Source organism: Dendrobates tinctorius, unplaced genomic scaffold (genome assembly GCF_039654945.1).
Source record: "Dendrobates tinctorius isolate UK_male_01 unplaced genomic scaffold, ASM3965494v1 ptg000151l, whole genome shotgun sequence".
In the NCBI taxonomy this organism is placed as follows: Eukaryota; Metazoa; Chordata; class Amphibia; order Anura; family Dendrobatidae; genus Dendrobates; species Dendrobates tinctorius.
The window spans coordinates 9,344,616-9,363,471 of NW_027361818.1; the positions used below are offsets into that span (position 1 = coordinate 9,344,616).

The 18,856-nt window shown below is 47.5% G+C and overlaps 1 long non-coding RNA gene across 3 annotated transcripts; it reads left to right on the forward strand.

Annotated features, from left to right (window-relative positions):
• The first annotated feature begins 4,081 nt into the window (after positions 1-4,081).
• Positions 4,082-18,291, forward strand: LOC141050236 (uncharacterized). 3 transcript variants are annotated; one of them, XR_012220488.1, is made up of 5 exons: positions 4,082-4,664; positions 6,073-6,265; positions 11,740-11,970; positions 12,049-12,128; positions 12,554-18,291. It is a non-coding gene; the product is annotated as an uncharacterized lncRNA (long non-coding RNA). The 3 variants fall into 3 exon arrangements; XR_012220487.1 differs by lacking the exon at positions 4,082-4,664 and adding an exon at positions 5,845-5,970; XR_012220486.1 differs by lacking the exon at positions 4,082-4,664 and having other exon boundaries at positions 5,882-6,265.
• The last annotated feature ends 565 nt before the right edge of the window (positions 18,292-18,856 follow it).

Consider the following 18,856-nt stretch of genomic DNA (forward strand, 5'->3'; position numbering starts at 1 on the left):
GTCAGAATCACCGGGATCCATAGAAGCGTTCCAGAGTTATGACCTCATAAAGGTACAGTGGTCAGAATTGTAAAAATTGGCCCGGTCATGAACGTGCAAACCACCCTTGGGGGTGAAGGGGTTAAAGGAACAAGAGACCAGACAGATCTGTGGTTTTTGCCCCTGAACCTCCAACCAGGCATGGTCATGTGTGATAATGGGCACAACCTGGTGGCGGCTGTGAAGCTTGGCAAACTCGCACGCGTTCCATGCCTGGTTCACATGCTTGGTAGTTCAGCGGTTTCTGAAACCATACCCAGATTTGCCAGAGTTTCTTGTGCAAGGTACTTTGCGTCAACGCCCATTTCCGCAAGCCAACTACAGCTGACTGAACTGAGCTCATTGGCTGTGACCTCCCGAGACCTTTCTGACGGAACCGTAAACGTAACAAAGTTCTAATGACGTCAGTCAGGTCATAGGAGTTAATCACCATGAGACAGTGACCAGCGCTAGTACATGCTGCTCAGTGTCTCTGCTGGATGGCAGGCTGTATGGTCACATCATGCAACCGTGCAACCTGCCATCTAGATGTAGCAGAGCTAGGCACGTTGTGGGACAATTGGATTATCTTCTCGTTTGAGAGGTTTTAGATTAGGTTGCTTTATTATTGTATTTTTGTTACAGGGAACAATGGCTTCAGTGGATTGGGTGATGACGTGAGTATGGTTTAATTTAGATTAATTAAAGGAGTCTGTGTCATAATTTCAATTAAAGGACTTTTTCAGTGTGTGTATGTTTATACAATATGACTATTGGGTTAGTAATGGGAGCATCTTATAGATGCCTCTCCATTACTAACCTCAGGGCTAGATGAAACCTAGCAATACAAAGGTGACATTAACCCCAAAACTATCACCCCACTTGCCACCGCCACAAGATGCGCCTTTTATGGGCAGCTGAGAGCTTATGTTTTCAGTCTAAGGGGGCAATATCCAATGACTAGGCTATTAATATCATCCCACAGCTGTCTGCCTAGCCTTTGCTGGTTATTAATTATAGGGGAACCCTACGTCATTTTTTGGGGGAGTCCCCCATTTTAATAACCAGTAAAGGCTAAGTATACAGTTGTGAGCTGATAGTAATAGCCTTGGAAGCTCCATGGGTATTACCCCCTTCCCAGGCTATAAACATCGGCCCCCAGCTGTCCGCTTTCCCTCTGCTGGTTAGGAAATTACTCGGGAGCCCAGGTCATTATTTTAAATTATGCAATTTTTTCTGAAAAATAATAATTTATTAATTAAATACATATACACACACACACACACACACACACACACACACTGTGCTAATTATATATGTGACTGAAATCTTTCTATCTATTCTGTGTGTATATATCTATTCGATCCTGATGGGTCCTGCTGTGATTTTACTGTGCGAGGCAGACATGGGTGTGTAAAAATTGGTCGCCACTCGCATGGTTTGAGTGCCATGCAATTTTTTTTCTCACACTCATTGAGTTGCATTGGCGAGTCACTGCTGAGATACGAGGACAATCGCAGCACACTGAAAATTTTTTCTCCGGCCGATTTCAGCTGAGAAAAAAAATCACAGATGAACAGTGACTCATAAATTAACATTGGTCAGTGAAATCCGATTTTTTTAATTGAATTGCACTCATCCGTTTTCCTCGCAGATGAGTGAGATTATACTGAGGATTGTCTGTAGCTTTATGCTTGAGGTGTGCACATTGTGGATCCGCAGCTTTAGGGAAAGTAAGGAGACGTCTGTGCTATGGAGGGGGGCACATAGACATGGGTGAGATATGGAGGGGGCACATACTTATAGACATGGGGGAGATATGGAGGGGGCACATACTTATAGACATGGGGGAGATATGGAGGGGGCACATACTTATAGACATGGGGGAGATATGGAGGGGGCACATACTTATAGACATGGGGAGATATGGAGGGGGCACATACTTATAGACATGGGGGAGATATGGAGGGGGCACATACTTATAGACATGGGGGAGATATGGAGGGGGCACATACTTATAGACATGGGGAGATATGGAGGGGCACATACTTAAAGACATGGGGTAGATATGGAGGGGGTGCTCCTTATATCGGGGTCTGTGCGGCAGATCCCTCCTTATATTGGGGTCTGTGCAGCAGATAGCTTCTTATATCAGGGTCTGTGCGGCGGATCCCTCCTTATATCGGGGTCTCTGCGGCAGATCCCTCCTTATATCGGGGTCTGTGCGGCAGATCGCTCCTTATATCGGGGTCTGTGCGGCAGATCGCTCCTTATATCGGGGTCTGTGCGGCAGATCGCTCCTTATATCGGGATCTGTGCGGCGGATCCCTCCTTATATCGGGGTATCTGCGGCAGATCCCTCCTTATATCGGGGTCTCTGCGGCAGATCCCTCCTTATATCGGGGTCTGTGCGGCAGATCGCTCCTTATATCGGGGTCTGTGCGGCAGATTGCTCCTTATATCGGGGTCTCTGCGGCAGATCGCTCCTTATATCGGGGTTTGTGCAGCAGATCGCTCCTTATATCGGGGTCTGTGTGGCAGATTGCTCCTTATATCGGGGTCTGTGCGGCAGATCCCTCCTTATATCGGGGTCTCTGTGGCAGATCGCTCCTTATATCGGGGTCTGTGCGGCGGATCCCTCCTTATATCGGGGTCTCTGCGGCAGATCCCTCCTTATATCGGGGTCTGTGCGGCAGATCGCTCCTTATATCGGGGTCTGTGCAGCAGATCGCTCCTTATATCGGGGTCTGTGCGGCAGATCCCTCCTTATATCGGGGTCTGTGCGGCAGATCCCTCCTTATATAGGGGTCTGTGCGGCAGATCGCTCCTTATATCGGGGTCTGTGCAGCAGATCCCTCCTTATATCGGGGTCTGTGCGGCAGATCGCTCCTTATATCGGGGTCTCTGCGGCAGATCCCTCCTTATATCGGGGTTTGTGCGGTGGATTGCTCCTTATATCGGGGTCTGTGTGGCAGATCGCTCCTTATATCGGGGTCTGTGCGGCAGATCTCTCCTTATATCGGGGTCTCTGTGGCAGATCGCTCCTTATATCGGGGTCTGTGCGGCGGATCCCTCCTTATATCGGGGTCTGTGCGGCGGATCCCTCCTTATATCGGGGTCTGTGCGGCGGATCCCTCCTTATATCAGGGTCTGTGCGGCGAATCGCTCCTTATATCAGGGTCTCTGTGGCAGATCCCTCCTTATATCGGGGTCTCTGTGGCAGATCCCTCCTTATATCGGGGTCTCTGTGGCAGATCCCTCCTTATATCGGGGTCTGTGCGGCAGATCCCTCCTTATATCGGGGTCTCTGAGGTGGATCCCTCCTTATATCGGGGTCTCTGTGGCAGATCCCTCCTTATATCGGGGTCTGTGCGGCAGATCCCTCCTTATATCGGGGTCTCTGAGGCGGATCTCTCCTTATATCGGGGTCTCTGTGGCAGATCGCTCCTTATATCGGGGTCTGTGCGGCGGATCCCTCCTTATATCGGGGTCTGTGCGGCGGATCCCTCCTTATATCGGGGTCTGTGCGGCGGATCCCTCCTTATATCAGGGTCTGTGCGGCGAATCGCTCCTTATATCAGGGTCTCTGTGGCAGATCCCTCCTTATATCAGGGTCTGTGCGGCGAATCGCTCCTTATATCGGGGTCTCTGAGGCGGATCCCTCCTTATATCGGGGTCTCTGTGGCAGATCCCTCCTTATATCGGGGTCTCTGTGGCAGATCCCTCCTTATATCGGGGTCTGTGCGGCAGATCCCTCCTTATATCGGGGTCTCTGAGGTGGATCCCTCCTTATATCGGGGTCTCTGTGGCAGATCCCTCCTTATATCGGGGCCTCTGTGGCAGATCCCTCCTTATATTGGGGGTCTCTGAGGCGGATCCCTCCTTATATCGGGGTCTGTGCGGCAGATCGCTCCTTGTATCAGGGGGATCCACTCTCCGGATTTGTCTTTCATTGCTGAGGCTGTTTGCAGCGCACCGGCGCCATCTAGTGGTGATGTGCGGTATCGGCAGTAGCTGCTTGTCCCTCTGCTCTTCCCGTCCCTGGCTCTGCAGTGGTGCATTGTGGGAAGAAGAAGCTCATTACCTCAGAGGACAGCCGCCATTTTGCCCCCCCTGGTCCATGGCTGGTATGGAGGGTGGTCTGCATTAGTCGGGGTCACAGTGATGGGGGAGACTCCTGCTGGAAGCTGTGACCAGAGGGGTCTCCTCTCCCCCAGCCCTTATTACTGGCTGGGATCTGTAGTTCTCCAGTAAGGAGCTCTGTGCTGTGTCCCTATGACAACTCTGCAGGGTGCTGTGGCCCTTGTCCCAGGCCCCTCCGCTCCCCCAGCACAGACCCTGCAGCCATTGCCATCTCTGCTGCCGGCCGCCATGCTGACGGTTTCCTCCATAGTGAGGGGTCACTAGGAGTTATTACTGGGCTCCTCCTCCTCTGGACCCCTCCTGGGGGAATGTGCCCCCTCACATGAGGCCACTGCAGCCCCCATTACCCCCGTCACCCCCCAGGGCGGTTTACCCATTAATGGCCGGACAATCCCCCCACTTCTGACCGCTGCCCCTCTATGAGGTGAGAACTCTGGAAGCTTCCATGGACCCCGGGGAGTCTGACACTGGCTTCTCCTCACATATTGGCCTTCATGTCAGTGGTAAGATTATTAACCCTTCAGGTGCTTCACAGGAGTTTTTGGAATGTTTAACCCCTTCATGACAGGATCTTTTTGCGGTTTTGTTGTTCGCTCTCCTCCTTCCCAGAGCCATAACTTTCTGATTTCCCGTCAGTATGGCCGTGTGAGGGATCGTTGTTTGCGGGACGAGTTGGACTTTTGGACGTCATCATTGCTTTTACCATGTCGTGTAACAGGAAGCGGGAAAAAAACTCCAAGTGCGGTGAAATCGCAAAAAAAAAAACTGCCGCCCCAGACTGGTTATTTCTTTCGCCCCAGACTGGTTATTTCTTTGGCTTTGTTGCTGGGTCACTAAGGCTGTGTGCACACGCTGCGGATTCTGCTGCGGACCCGCCGCCGTGTACAGCGCCATGTCAGCCTGTGCAAGACAGAAACCGCTGTGCAGAGGCCGCGGACTACAATCCCCAGCAGGTCAATTGTGCTGGATCCGCAGCGGTGTCACACCTTATCCTTAGGCCTCTTTCACCATCAGTTTTTTGCCTTCAGGCGCGATCCGGCTTTTTTTTGTAAAACCGGATCCGGCAAAATGCAATGCCGGATCCGGTTTTTCCCCATTGACTTGCATTAGCACCGGATCGTGCCGGATGGCATTGCGTTTCATCCGTTTTTTGCTGGATCCGGCAACTTGTCTCATTCCGGCGTCTGGAAAAAACGGCTACTGTAACGTTTTTTGTCTCCGGCGAAAAAGCCGGAAGCGCCGAATCCGGCGCTTCCAGCTTTTTGCTACAATGAAAGTCTATGGGCGCCGGAATGCGCCGGATCCAGAAAAAGACGGATCCAGCCACCGGATCCGGTTTTTTTAAGTCTGCGCATGCTCAGATCCAATTGGCCAGCCGCCAGGAACAGAGACGGATCCAGCAAAAAACCGGATCCGTTTCTACAGTTCTCCAAAATTTATGCCGGATCCGTTTTTTCTAAAAAAAGCCGGATCCTGCCTGACGGCAAAAAACTGATGTGTGAAAGTAGCCTTATGAAGAGGGAAACCGCAGATCAATCCGCAGCGTGTGCACAGAGCCTTACTGTCTGTCCTCTCCCTGCGCCAGGACCTGGGAGGGGGCAGCAATCAGTGCAGGCTCCTCATCACCTGGCTGTAATCTGCTCCTGGGAGTCAGCTCTGAGGTGTCATTAGGGCGGAGTCAGCAGGGGATGCTGTGATTGGCTGCTGGGGGTCTCCTGTGCAACCTGCAGCAGCTGCTCCTTATACTGAGGATGGTCTGCAGCTTTGTGTGTGAGCTGTGCACATTGTGGAACCGCAGCTCCAGGGAAGGTACAGGAGACGGCTGCTCTGTGGAGGGGGCACTTACAGCTGTGTACACTTGTGTCTTGTAGGGGAGACCCCCAGTAACGCCTCCGCTCCCCCTTCCCGCAGGCTCCGGTGCTGTAGGACTGAGCTGCCGTCTCTATTCTCTGACTTCTCCGCCTCGCTGCTCTTTGCTTCCTGCCGCTGTCAGACCTAAGGACTGGTGGAAACCCCGAAATAACGCCCCCCTGAGCCCGGACCGTGCGCTCTGATCACCGGGGGGTGCAGTGGATTCCTCATCTCGGTGGGATCCATTCTCCTGGTAAGAATCTGTTACGTTCTGTGTTACCTTCCTCTCAGGCTGTGTTCACACGTTGCATTATTTTATTGCGATTCTGTGATTCAGTTCAGAGCAGCCGCGGAGTCTGAGATCTCCGGAATCTCCTGCTCTCCGTCTTCCATCCTCAGTAGTTTCTTCTCTTGGGTTCTGTAGATGCGGCGTCTCTTCTGACAGCGTTTTGAGCAGCAGACATGTACCCCTGAGGCTGTGAGCACCTGCGGAGGATCTGCGGCAGCTTCTGCTGCGGTGTACAGTACCTTCATATCCTATAGAAAATGGAAACCGCAGTCAGTGCACACAGTGCGGATTTTTCCACGCGGATTTGCTGCGGTTTCAAAACTGCAGCGTGTCAATTCTTTGTGCGGATTCCACAGCGGTTTGGCACCTGCTCCATGACAGAGGTCAAACCGCAGAATCCGCAGGGAAAACTGCAGATAAACCGCAGCAGGTCTGCAGCGTGTGCACACTGCCTAACAGCTGTGGGTGCAATCGTGATCCACCCGTGGCTGTTGGCCCGCTAATTGCCACTGTCAGTCTCTGACCAGCAAATCCAAAGAGCAGACAATGTGTGCACACAGCCTAATGAGAATAAGTGAAGAAATACCAGTGCACTAAATAACTAACATGGGGTATCCGCTACACACTCTTTTTTTGAAAAGGAAAAAAAAAATCATGAAGCGGTCGCACCGTGACAAGGTATATCCAGCTGGGACAGTAACTACTCTCTAATTTAGAAACCCACCTAGTGTGAACAGTGGCAGAGAGTCACCAGATCCCGGCCGGACCCCCAGCTTTGCAGGCACTATATATGAGGCACGCCCTGTATGTACTGAATACAAAAGCAGCAAACTGAGCCGGAGTGTGACCTGAGAACACGCGTGATGTAGAGGCGAGTTCACACTGGCCGTAGACCCCAGCACTGGCCTCTTTACTTTCATTAGGGTGTATGCACCGTCTCTTCTTTGGCTCTGGTATCTATGGCCGGTGTGAATACGCCATTACATCATGCATGTTCTCAAGTCTTACTCCGGCTCAGTTTTCTGTGTTTTTTTTACCAGTGTCTGACAGTGACATTTAATGTGATCGCACTGGAAGCGCGTCACTAATCCCGCCCCCTGGCGCCTGTGTCACATGACCGTGGGCTGGCGTTTCATCCTGGGGTCTGCAGGAGACCCCTGTGCTTGTCATTGCTGGTCGGCGCTCATAACAAGTTAGCGTTTCTGACACACACACCACCTGCATGTAGCAGAGGCGATCAGACAGCTGCAGCTTCTAGTTTCCCATGGACACTATTAAAGACAGCGGAAAGTAAAAAAAAAAAAGCTTTTTTTTGCACGTTAACTCCCGAGCCAATTTTTACAATTCTGACCACTGTCCCTTTATGAGGTAATAACTCTGGAGCTTCCATGGATCCCGGTGATTCTGACATTGTTTTCTCGTGACATATTGTGCTTCATGTTAGTGGTAAAATTTCATTCATATACCGTATGTACTCGAGTATAAGCCGACCCCCTAATTTTGCCACAAAAAACTGGGAAAACTTATTGACTTGAGTATAAGCCTAGGGTGGGAAATGCTCCATCGATTATTCCCCCATATAGTGTCCCCAGAAGAAGCTCCATAGATTGTTCCCCCATATGCTGACCCCATGCTGCTGCTGCATGTAAAAATAAAAAAAATGACATACTCACCTGTCCTGTGTCCATGGCTGCTCACCACTATCTGCCGCGTCATCAGTCAGTGACGTTCAGACTGCAGGGGGCGCGGCGCGCACTAACCACGTCACTGCGCCCTCTGCTGTCTGAACTCACTGACCGATGACAGACAGCAGCAAGCAGCCATGGACGCAGGACAGGTGAGTATCGCTATACTTACCCGTCCTGACGCAGTGTCTTGAGCCCCCAGCTTCTCCCCATGCGCTCTCTTCCTGCCTTTAGCGGTCACGTGGTACCGCTCATTAAAACTCATGAATATGCGCATATTCATGAGTTTTTTTAATGAGCGGCACCACGTTACCGCTGAAGGCAGGAAGGGAGCGCACGGGGAGAAGTTGGGGGCTCAAGACACAGCGTCAGGACGGGTAAGTATGACCAGACACCCCCGCCCCCCCTCCGACCCCCTTTGTATATGACTCAAATATAAGACGAGAGGGGGACTTTCAGCCCAATTTTTTGGGCTGAAAATCTCGGCTTATATTCGAGTATATACGGTAACTTGGGTTGATTTGTGAAAAAAATGGAAATTTGGCAAATTCTGAAAATTTCGCAATTTTCCAACTTTGAATTTTTATACCCTTAAATCACAGATACGGCACACAAAAAACTTAAACATGTGGGAAATGTTACTTATTACATTACATCAGCACAATCTGTGAACCAATTTTTTTTTTTTTTTGTTAGGAAGTTATAAGGGTTAAAAATTGACCAGCGATTTCTCTTTTTTACAACACCATTTTATTTTTAGGGACCACATCACATTTGAAGCCACTTTGAGGGGTGTATATGATATAAAATACCCCAAAGTGACACCATTCTAAAAACTGCACCCCTCAAGGTGCTCAAAACCACATTCAATAAGTTTATTAACCCTTTAGGTGCCTCAGGAATTTTTTGAATATTTAAAAAAAAAAAATTTAACTTTTTTTCACAAAAAAATTAATTCAGGTTCAAATTTTTTTTATTTTACCAAGAGTAACAGGAGAAATTGGACTGCAAAAGTTATTGTGCAATTTGTCCTGAGTACGTCGATACCTGATATGTGGGGGGGAACCACTGTTTCGGCGCATGGCAGAGCTCAGAAGGGAAGGAGCGCTGTTTGACTTTTTCACTGCAAAATTGGCTGGAATTCCGATCGGACGCCATGTCACCTTTGGAGAGCCCCTGATGTGCCTAAAAAGTGGAAACCCCCCACAAGTGACACCATTTTGGAAACTAGACCCCCCAAGGAACTTATCTAGATGTGTGTTCAGCACTTTGAACCCCCAAGGGCTTCACAGAAGTTTATAAAGTACAGCCGTACAATTAAAGAAATCACATTTTCCACGAAAATGATCTTTTCACCCCCAATTTTTATTTTCCCAAGGGTAACAGGACCCCAAACGTTATTGTGCAATTTGTCCTGAGTACGCTGATACCCCAAATGTTGGGGTAAACCAATATTTGGGCGCATGGCAGAGCTCTGAAGGGAAGCAGCGCCATTTGACTTTTTTTGGTTGGAATTGAGATCGGACGCCATGTTGCGTTTGGAAAACCCCTGATGTACCTAAACAGTGGAAACCCCCCAGTTCTAACCCTAGCCCTAATGGGAAAATGGAATTCCCTTTTTTTTTTTTTTTTTTTTTTTAAATTTTATTTTCCCTAACTAAGAGGGTGATAACATTGGGGATTGATTTACTATTTATGGCGGTTTTTATGTTTGGCGGCTGTCACACGCTAAAAGACTCTTTTTTATTGTAAAAATAGTTTTTGCATCACCACATTTTGAGAGCTATAATTTTTCCATATTTTGACCCACCGAGTCATGTGAGGTCTTATTTTTTGCGGGACAAGTTGATGTTTTTATTGGTACCATTTTCGGGCACGTGACATCTTTAGATCGCTTTTTATTCCGATTTTTGGGACGCAGAATGAACAAAAACCAGCCTTTCATGAATTTCTTTTGGGTGGTGCGTTTACACCGTTCCGCGTGCGGTAAAATTGATAAAGCGGTTTTATTCTTCGGATCAGTGCGGTTACAGCGATACCTCATTTATGTCTTTTTTTTTTTTTTTTTTATGTTTTGGCGCTTTTATGCAATGAAAACAATTTTATATAAAAAATTATTTTTGCATCGCTTTATTCTGCGAGCTGTAACTTGTTTATTTTTTCGCTGATGACGCTGTGTGGCGGCTTGTTTTTTGCGGGACCATGGATATTTACATGCGTCTTTTTGATCGCGCGTTATTGCACTTTGGCGGTATGATAATAAAGCATTGTTTTTTTGCTTCATTTTTATTTTTTACGGGGTTCAATTAAGGGGTTAACTAGTGGGACAGTTTTATAGGGCGGGTCGTTACGGATGCGGCGATACCAAATATGTGTACTTTTATTTTATTTTTTTCAAAAAATGACCTTATTAGGGATTTTTTATTTTTTTTTTATTTTGGCGATTATTTTTTTACTTTTTTTTTAACTTTATTACATTGTCTCAGGAGGGACATCACTGTCGTGTGAGATCGCTGATCTGTCACATCACAGATCGCTGTGACAGATCAGCAATCTGTCACAGGCACTGCTGCAGGCTTCCTCATGCCTGTGCTTTGCAGGCTTCCTCATGCCTGTGCTTTGCAGGCATGATGAAGCCGCCTCCCTACACGCTCCTGAAGGTCCTTGGCGCCATATTGGATCCGGGGACCTGCAGGGAAGGACGCCTCGCAGCAACGCGTTGTGCAGGTCTGAAGCATGGAGGGAGCCCCCTCCCTGCGGGCTTCTCTCCTATGCTGCCGGTACACTGCGATCATGTTTGATTGTGGTGTGCCAGGGGTTAATGTGTCAGGGGCGGTCCGTGACCGCCCCTGACACACAGTGCCGGGTGTCAGCTGTGATAATCAGCTGACACCCGGCCGCGATCAGCGGCGCTCCCCACGTGAGCGCCGCCGATCGCGTTAGACGTACTATTCCGTCCTTGGGCCTTAGGTCCCACGTCACATGGACGGAATATTATGTCCAATGTTGGAAAGGGGTTAAAAATATAAAAGTTCAAATTCCCCCCCCCCCCCCCCCCCCCGTTCGCCCCATTCAAAATAAAACCATAATAAAAAAATGCACATATTTGGTATCGCCACGTTCAGAGTTGCCCGATCCATTGAGCTATAAAAAGATATTATCAACATAAGTCAGCTCGGCACACACAGAAATAAGCTCTGACCCAGCCCTACATCCAGAAGAATGGAGACGCTACGGGTCTCGGAAAATGATGCAATATTTTTTTTCACCATTTTAAATAAAAAAGGACCTAGACATGTTTGATGTCTACGAGCTCATAGTGACCTGGAGAATCATAATGACAGGTCAGGTTTGTAGCATTTAGTGAGCTTGGTAAAAAAACAAAACCAAAAAGTAGTTGTGGAATTGCACTTTTCTTGCGATTTCACCGCACTTGGAATTTTTCCCCATTTTCAGATACTCGACATGTTAAAACCAATGGTGTTATTCAAAAGTACAACTCGTCCCACGAGAAACAATCCCTCGCATGGCCATATTGCCGGAAAAATAAAAATGTTATGGCTCTGGGAAGAAGGGGGGCGACAAACAGAAATGCAACGATGAAAAAGGTCTGCAGCGTGAAGGGGTTAATGCAAATCCTCTTCTGCAACCTTCCTGGGGGAATGTGCACTGCTCAGATGATTGCACTACAACCCCCATTATCTGATATCTGGAGGTCTCCCAGTGTATGTAATGGTTTCTCTTTATTTTCAGATTCTGGTCGTCTATAGTGGAGAAAACGGAGACATCACTGATCTGTGAGAAGCTTCGATATACTGCCCCCTAGTGGCCGGTGTCCTGGAGCACATGTAAGGACTGGTGGAGAGCACTGATGGTCTATATACTGCCCCCTAGTGGCCAGTATCCTGGAGCACATGTAAGGACTGGTGGAGAGCACTGATGGTCTATATACTGCCCCCTAGTGGCCGGTGTCCTTGAGCACATGTAAGGACTGGTGGAGATCACTGATGAGTGTTGGTGTTGCCTGTGATCTGTGGTTATAATGTGTTTTCTTATTTGTAGGGTTTCTGCTGATGGTTCCCGCTGAGGATTCTTCCCGCTTTGCTGTTCTGATCTCCTGCCCAATATCCCGGTGTAGTAAGGTGAGTGAGAATATATGTACTTGTCCAGGACTGGTCTACAGGATGGGTCTTCATTACCCACCAGAGTTCTCACGTTGATGACGTATCCTGTGTATTAGTTTACCCCCTTAGTCTGCTTGTTCCTCACGCTTCCCTGTCTCTCAGATGGGAACACGGCAGGACCAGATGTTCTCTCTGCCGCCATATGGGATTTCACGTTTCCGTCAGACTTCATGTTTGGATCAAAATTTATCTGTTTCTACAGTCACTGACTCTTGGTGTGTACGTGAATATCGGGGTCTCTGGGTCGTGAGATTGTGTAGGAAAGTTCCAAAAACTGACTCGTGACATCCTCCACGGTTCTGTAGGTCTTCAGTCACTAGATGTTTGGGAGGACGGTGTAGCTACTTTATCCGTTCTGTGACCGGCTTTGCCTCTGATTTCAGGGTCTCCTTCTCCATCACATGGATCCATCCTGCTAAGAACCAGAGAATGAAGGCCTCAAGTGACCGAGTGATGCTCCACTATCCGGTGACTTTAGTCTCCTTTTATCTATTGTAGAAGTTGCCGATGGCTTTCTGGGGTAAACCATTCCGCCCTGAAGGGTCATCACGGATTGTCTGATCTTCTCACTGTGAGATCAGTGGTGAAGTTGAGCGTTGGGTCTGATGAGAGATTTCGACTCTTTAGTTGTCTGTTTATAAATGGTCATTAAGACTCTGCTCCAAGTTACTGGAAGACCCAGATTGTGAATCAGGCACCGGCCATGAAGAGCAGGCTCCGATCAATGGTTTTGTCACCTATGATCTCAAACCAAACACAATTTTCATGACTAGGTTGTGAGGAACGTCTGAGCGGGTCTATGAGGGTCCTCATATCTAGTCCCCAGGACCCTCTCTCAGTCCTGGTTTTGACCTGTTTAGGGCTACCAGAGTGGGTAGTCTGGTTTGGGTGTGCTCACCACGGTGGGCCTTCTACTTATTATTCCACATACAGAACACTGAAGGTTGTTTGTCCTCCTTTGGGGAGCAACTTTTTTTTTTTTCTGGCCTACAAATTCCTATATTTTGCCATGTGGTTTCTTTACACATGTTGCACACTTTTTGATTTGCTGCTCTTTTTACTGATTTGATCTCTGATCATAAATGAGCTCAGCAAAAGATGGCTACAAAGTCTTCCGCTATTCAGTCTGAACTCGCTGATGGATTGTCCGTGAACTCATTCTGCAGCCAGTAATAAACATTGCATCACAGATTATAAGGGCAAGTTCACACTTGGCGTTTTTACAGCATTTTTTTCTACAGAATAACCTGAGGTTTTTTTTAGCATTTTTTTTTCACAACCCAATCGAGTCAATGGGTAAAAATACTGACAGAGCTTGTGACTGTCCAAAAAACAAGCAAAGCGCAAAATACTGATGACAAAAAAGGAATGTGTGAGATTTCTGAGTTCTCATAGGCTTTGCTGGTACTGTAAAAAGCAGCTTAAAATATGCATAAAAAAGCAGCAAAAACACCCAGTGTGACCTTGGCCTAAGAGTTTAATGATGCAAACTGTGTGTGGGGAAAATACACCAATATTTGGGGTTTAAGCCCTTGGAGTTTTGACTTTACAAGTGTTATTTCCTTACTCCTGTTCTTCCAGGAAAACCGTAATTACATGTTGTAAGTTCCCTTAGGCTATGGCTGTAGCCAACACAAAAATGGTGCGGTGTGTCCATCCAACAGTGGCCTCCTCTAGGAAGAAGCCATGGCGTCTGTCACCGCTGGCCCCGATGTGAGATGTTCCCCCGCACGGGTTACCTGTGCACCCGCAGCTCTTGCATCACACACTCTGCTAATGACAGGCACCGTGTTACCGCCATAGATGCCGCAGTCGGCTTTACTCGAGGCGGTCGGAGCTGGAACGCGAGTTCTCTATAAATATTACTGTCCCTAAAATATGGAGCGCAGAGGAAGGGTCTATAGTGTCACTGCCGAATGCACGTTACATCTTTGGGATTTTGCTTGCTATAAAGATGGTAAGGGAATGGGATAAAAAGAATCAGAAAATGACCGGTCTGGTCACTGATTACAGCGATGGGTAACCTCTATACAATGCCTGACACAGGATCCACCATCCATCATAGATATCGCAGCTCGCCTCCTCCTGTACAATGCCTGACACAGGATCCACCATCCATCATTGGTATCACAGCTCGCCTCTTCCTGTACAATGGCTGACACAGGATCCACCATTCACAAAAGGTGTCACAGCTCGCCTCATATATATTAAAGACCCTACGGGGTTATCAGACGCTTCATGTTGGGGACGTCCAGACTCCTTTTAATCACTTGTTATAAAATGCCCATCTCATGCTGTAACAGTAAAGAATCCCGGTCTATGATGAGACCATCTATCCTCCACACATAATACATGGCCATTTATGCTGCTTATAGTCCTAGATTTACAGTTGCCTAACTTCTGATCTATATGGAAGTGTCATCATCTGTATCGCTCTTCTTGACTTGGCGGCAGCTGCTTGTCGCTAGTTACAGGACACAGTGTGCTGGAGACATGGGAGTAACTATAGTGGGAGGAGGACACCTGATCCGTGGAGCCTCGGGTGCCCAGAAGCTCCTGCTGGATCACATACGACCCCTGTCCCTTGTTCTTTGTGCTGAGGCCCATGAGCTTGTTGTCCAGCCACAGTGGAGATCAGATGTCTCTCGTGGTAGATGGAGACGTACGGATCTGATTGGAGCAGGATGGTTGTGATATACGTAATTCTGAGAATATCAACCAGTTGTCAGTGTCAGGTTTCCACTAGTGTGTGTGGAGCCCATTGCGAGGCCTCATCCTTTGTGGGGATTTGGTCTGTAGATGATCACTTTAGCTGATATTCTGTCCTCTCTCGATAGGTATGTAGTGACCTGATACATGACCTGATTATTCTTCACTAATATTCCTGGTATTACAGACACCACTTGTACTGGGGCTGATAATATCATGGACCTGTGTCCTTGGGGGTGATGTAATAATGGCTTCCATTATGGAATCGCTGGCACTTCTCCAGCCATATAGCTTTCCCTTTCTCGTTGTGTTGCACCATATGGTATTCTTGGGACCAGTTGTGGGGTGATTGGTAATATGTACAGGACAGATGACGCAGTATTTTATTTTCTGTCAGAATGTTATGTCGTCCCCAGAATCCAATCTGTGGTGTCTACCAACAGCAGACGAGCAGTTTGGTATAACAGGGAGCATAAGAGGGTCCCCCCTGAAGTACCACCAGCTCAGGGCACAACGTCTGGTGTCCCAGGACATACCTGTAATTGTGTAACACCGCAGTAACGACCCTAACGTCTCCAGGGTGAGGTTTCCCTTCGCCGTTCAGTAGTTGGGTGGGTCTGGGTGCCCACAAGTATCCTCCTCGCCACCCTTCTGCTGATCTGCATCTTATGGAGGGTCCTGGATAAGGGCTGAGGTCTGTGCCCCTTCCCCCACTACAACCTGCCAGGGTGTGCAGTCTATAGAGGTGATGGTACCGAGGATTATTGAGACCATGTAAAAGGACCCTATGTGTAAGGGTCACAAGATTCAATCCATATTATTTTTTTTTTTCTTCATTGGATCTGATGACACCTGTGTACAGTATGAAGCTTGGGGTCTATGCTTCATGGACGGCTTACACGTTGCCTCTTCAGCCCCACTCTTCTCCAGCTGACTTGGGCCCCACAACTCGCTGCTCTCATCACAGCTCTTTCAGTTGTAACAAAGAAATAACCAAAGACAGAAACATAATGACCAAATACCTTACAGTAAATAAACAGCACAGTGCATGAAAATTATACGGTACTTATTATATTTTTTGATAAAAAATGCAAAACCCATCCCACCACTCCATGGTGACCGTAATTGGGACAGTCCAAACTCTGGTAAAAACCTTACCGTTTGTCAAGTGACATGCATGTAGATAAGGGCTGAGAAGGACTGGGCCCAACTAGTGGACACACAGCCGTGGGAGACCGCATCAATATATTGCCCAGCTCAAAGGAAAAGCGGCCGCACCTTTATCTGCTCATGATGCAAACAGACGAAAAAAAGTGTCAACTGGGATATAAACTGGTGTGTAAGCGCTGGTTCACACTGGCCACTAAAGAGAAAAAAAACAAGGACCGAAACACTGATTGTTTCTCTGTCTTCGCTTTTTTATTTTGTTCCGTGGCCAGTGTGAACGTGCGCTTACACGCTGCGTGCACACCAGTTATATTGTTGCAGTACTAAGATCTAGACTGCCCCTTATCCAGTACAGTTACAGCCACCACCTATGGCTGGCTTCACTACTAAATACTGTAACCAGCAACTCACTCTCTTCATCAGCCGGGCCGGCCTACTGTTATAGGGGTTGTCCAGGCTATGGGGACAAGTGTGCAGTCACACTGTGCTCACTGTCGGGATTCTCTGGTGTCAGGAATGATGATTTTTACATACGGTATTTCTGGCCACATTCTGACTAGACGTGTCTGCTGATCTTGCTCTATACACTTGTATGGAGCAAGGAGCACGTCTAGTCTGCCGGAGACGGCATGTGTGTAAGCTGCATACTTAGAATCACACGCCCGCATGCTACCTGCATCGGATAATCCTGACAGCATGTAGTCTGCGTGCTATGAAGACTCACAAGTTTGCAAGCAATTTCCAAGCCTGGGCAACCCCTTTAAATCTTCTCTGCCCTGCACTTGTAGTTGTAAAGTAACGGGGAATAATTATACAAAAAAAAACTATGAAAACTCTTATAAAGAAATGCAGCAATGTAACTTCCGGGGTTTCTTCTCCTGCCATTGTCTTACACATGCACCGCCTCCGGGCGCTGTACCGTGTGTGGTAATGGGCGCTGGTGCTATACCATGCATGGGAGCGGGCGCTGTACCGTGTGGGGGAATGGGCGCTGGCGCTGTACCGTGTGGTAATGGGCGCTGTACCAGAAGCAAAGTGCTTTACATCTCTGGGTCCGGGGCTTTCATTCCGTGCTGTAGGAAACTTACCGCTCTGGATTATAGTCTCCGGCTCTTCAGATCTATTCATTAGCCAGATTGTGAGAATTGTAAAAATCCTACTAGCTATTCATTGTGAAGTGTGTAAGCTCCACATACATTACCCCAACTAATAAGCCGACAATGTTACACTCCGCTTATTATACAGGGCCAGACACAGGCGGCGTTTCTACTTCTGACCATCTGTAATATTAATGACTTGTGATACATCCTATGGGGTCATCATTATCCCAAATGGCCGTCCTGCTGCGTCATCCTGATGCCCAAACACAACTTCTCCGTCTATGGATATAGATGGAGATAATCTCAGTAACTTGTCATTAATCTATTGGTCTGTTTATTAAGAGGCAATAAATGCCATCTACCGTGGCTGCTGGGAACCGATCTAACCGGCCAATATAACCGTACATGACGTGTGATCTGTAGGGCCGTGTATTTATGACGTTTAATGACTTATTCCTTCTCTGCAATGCTACTTCTGAAGGTTTCCTGGTGAGATGGATGCTACACACTTTCCACATCTGTAACACCCTTTAGTGTTTTGTTGGCCACGTGGAAGGGATCAGTGGATCATAAACCGTGCACCAATCTGTCGTTCAGGGATTGTCCCGGCTATGTTAATTAGTTTCACTAAGTTTTATTTGAAACATCATATGAAAACACAAAAACGGTAACCAATCTCCCATGCAAGGGAGCATATATTATGTTTATAATAACAAATTAGACATACAAGAAAAAGGACAAGACGGGGGTAGGGAAAGGATAGACAGCAGGCGTTCAGCCATACAGTGCTCAATATTAATCTGAAGAACCAATTTGTAACCTCCGTCTCAAGTAAACACCCAATGTTTGTTATGAGTTCTGGTAAGACCTTTTCTATAAGTCATAAATGGTTAAGGGGAAAGCCGCCAAGTTTAGTTGTGTATTTGGATGTAATTCTATGAATTATATTTTAAGAAAATTGAAACCAGTAAGGGGAAAAAAAACAGTATTCTCAAGGAGCCTTACATAACTTAGAATATATGATATAAAACCAACCTATACTAAAGTCTAGATATAAGACGACACTGCCACACACACAATTAACCGTGTCACCTACTTTACCCTATACTGAGGGATCCTGATATCAAAACTGCCTAGCAGCGGAGGTTGGCACCCTAAACATAGAAGAGATTGGCGCCCCCGCTCCACGACGGCTGTACCCTAAAGCTCCTAGATAGCCCTGTATGAGTGCAGCAGACAACTATTCACTCAATCAGGAAAGGAAATTATAGGGGTTGCCACAATGATGATTGCTAGGTAGGCAACAATAGAAAAAAGTGCAAAATAGAGTGCAATTGACAAGACAATAAAGTGACATTTGCAAACAATTGAGTACCTGACTAACTGTTCCCTGACTCTGTAAACCTTCCTAACAGTGGAGGTTGGCACCCTACTGGTCAGCGGAATGGCGCCCCCGCTCCACGATGCCTCACCCTAAATCAGCCCTTATATTGCTTGATAACTCCACATTAGGGTGAAGAAAAATGGAAGGCATTATGACATCATGACATGACATAATGAATATTCAAATCAAATATACTGATAACAGAAAAGGGATACTCAAGGTTTTTTTAATGCAGGATAGAATGAACCTCAACACGTTTCTCCTCAGAGGATCATCAGGAGGTAGATAGTTGGATGCTGTGTGGTAACTGACTATAAACCTCATAT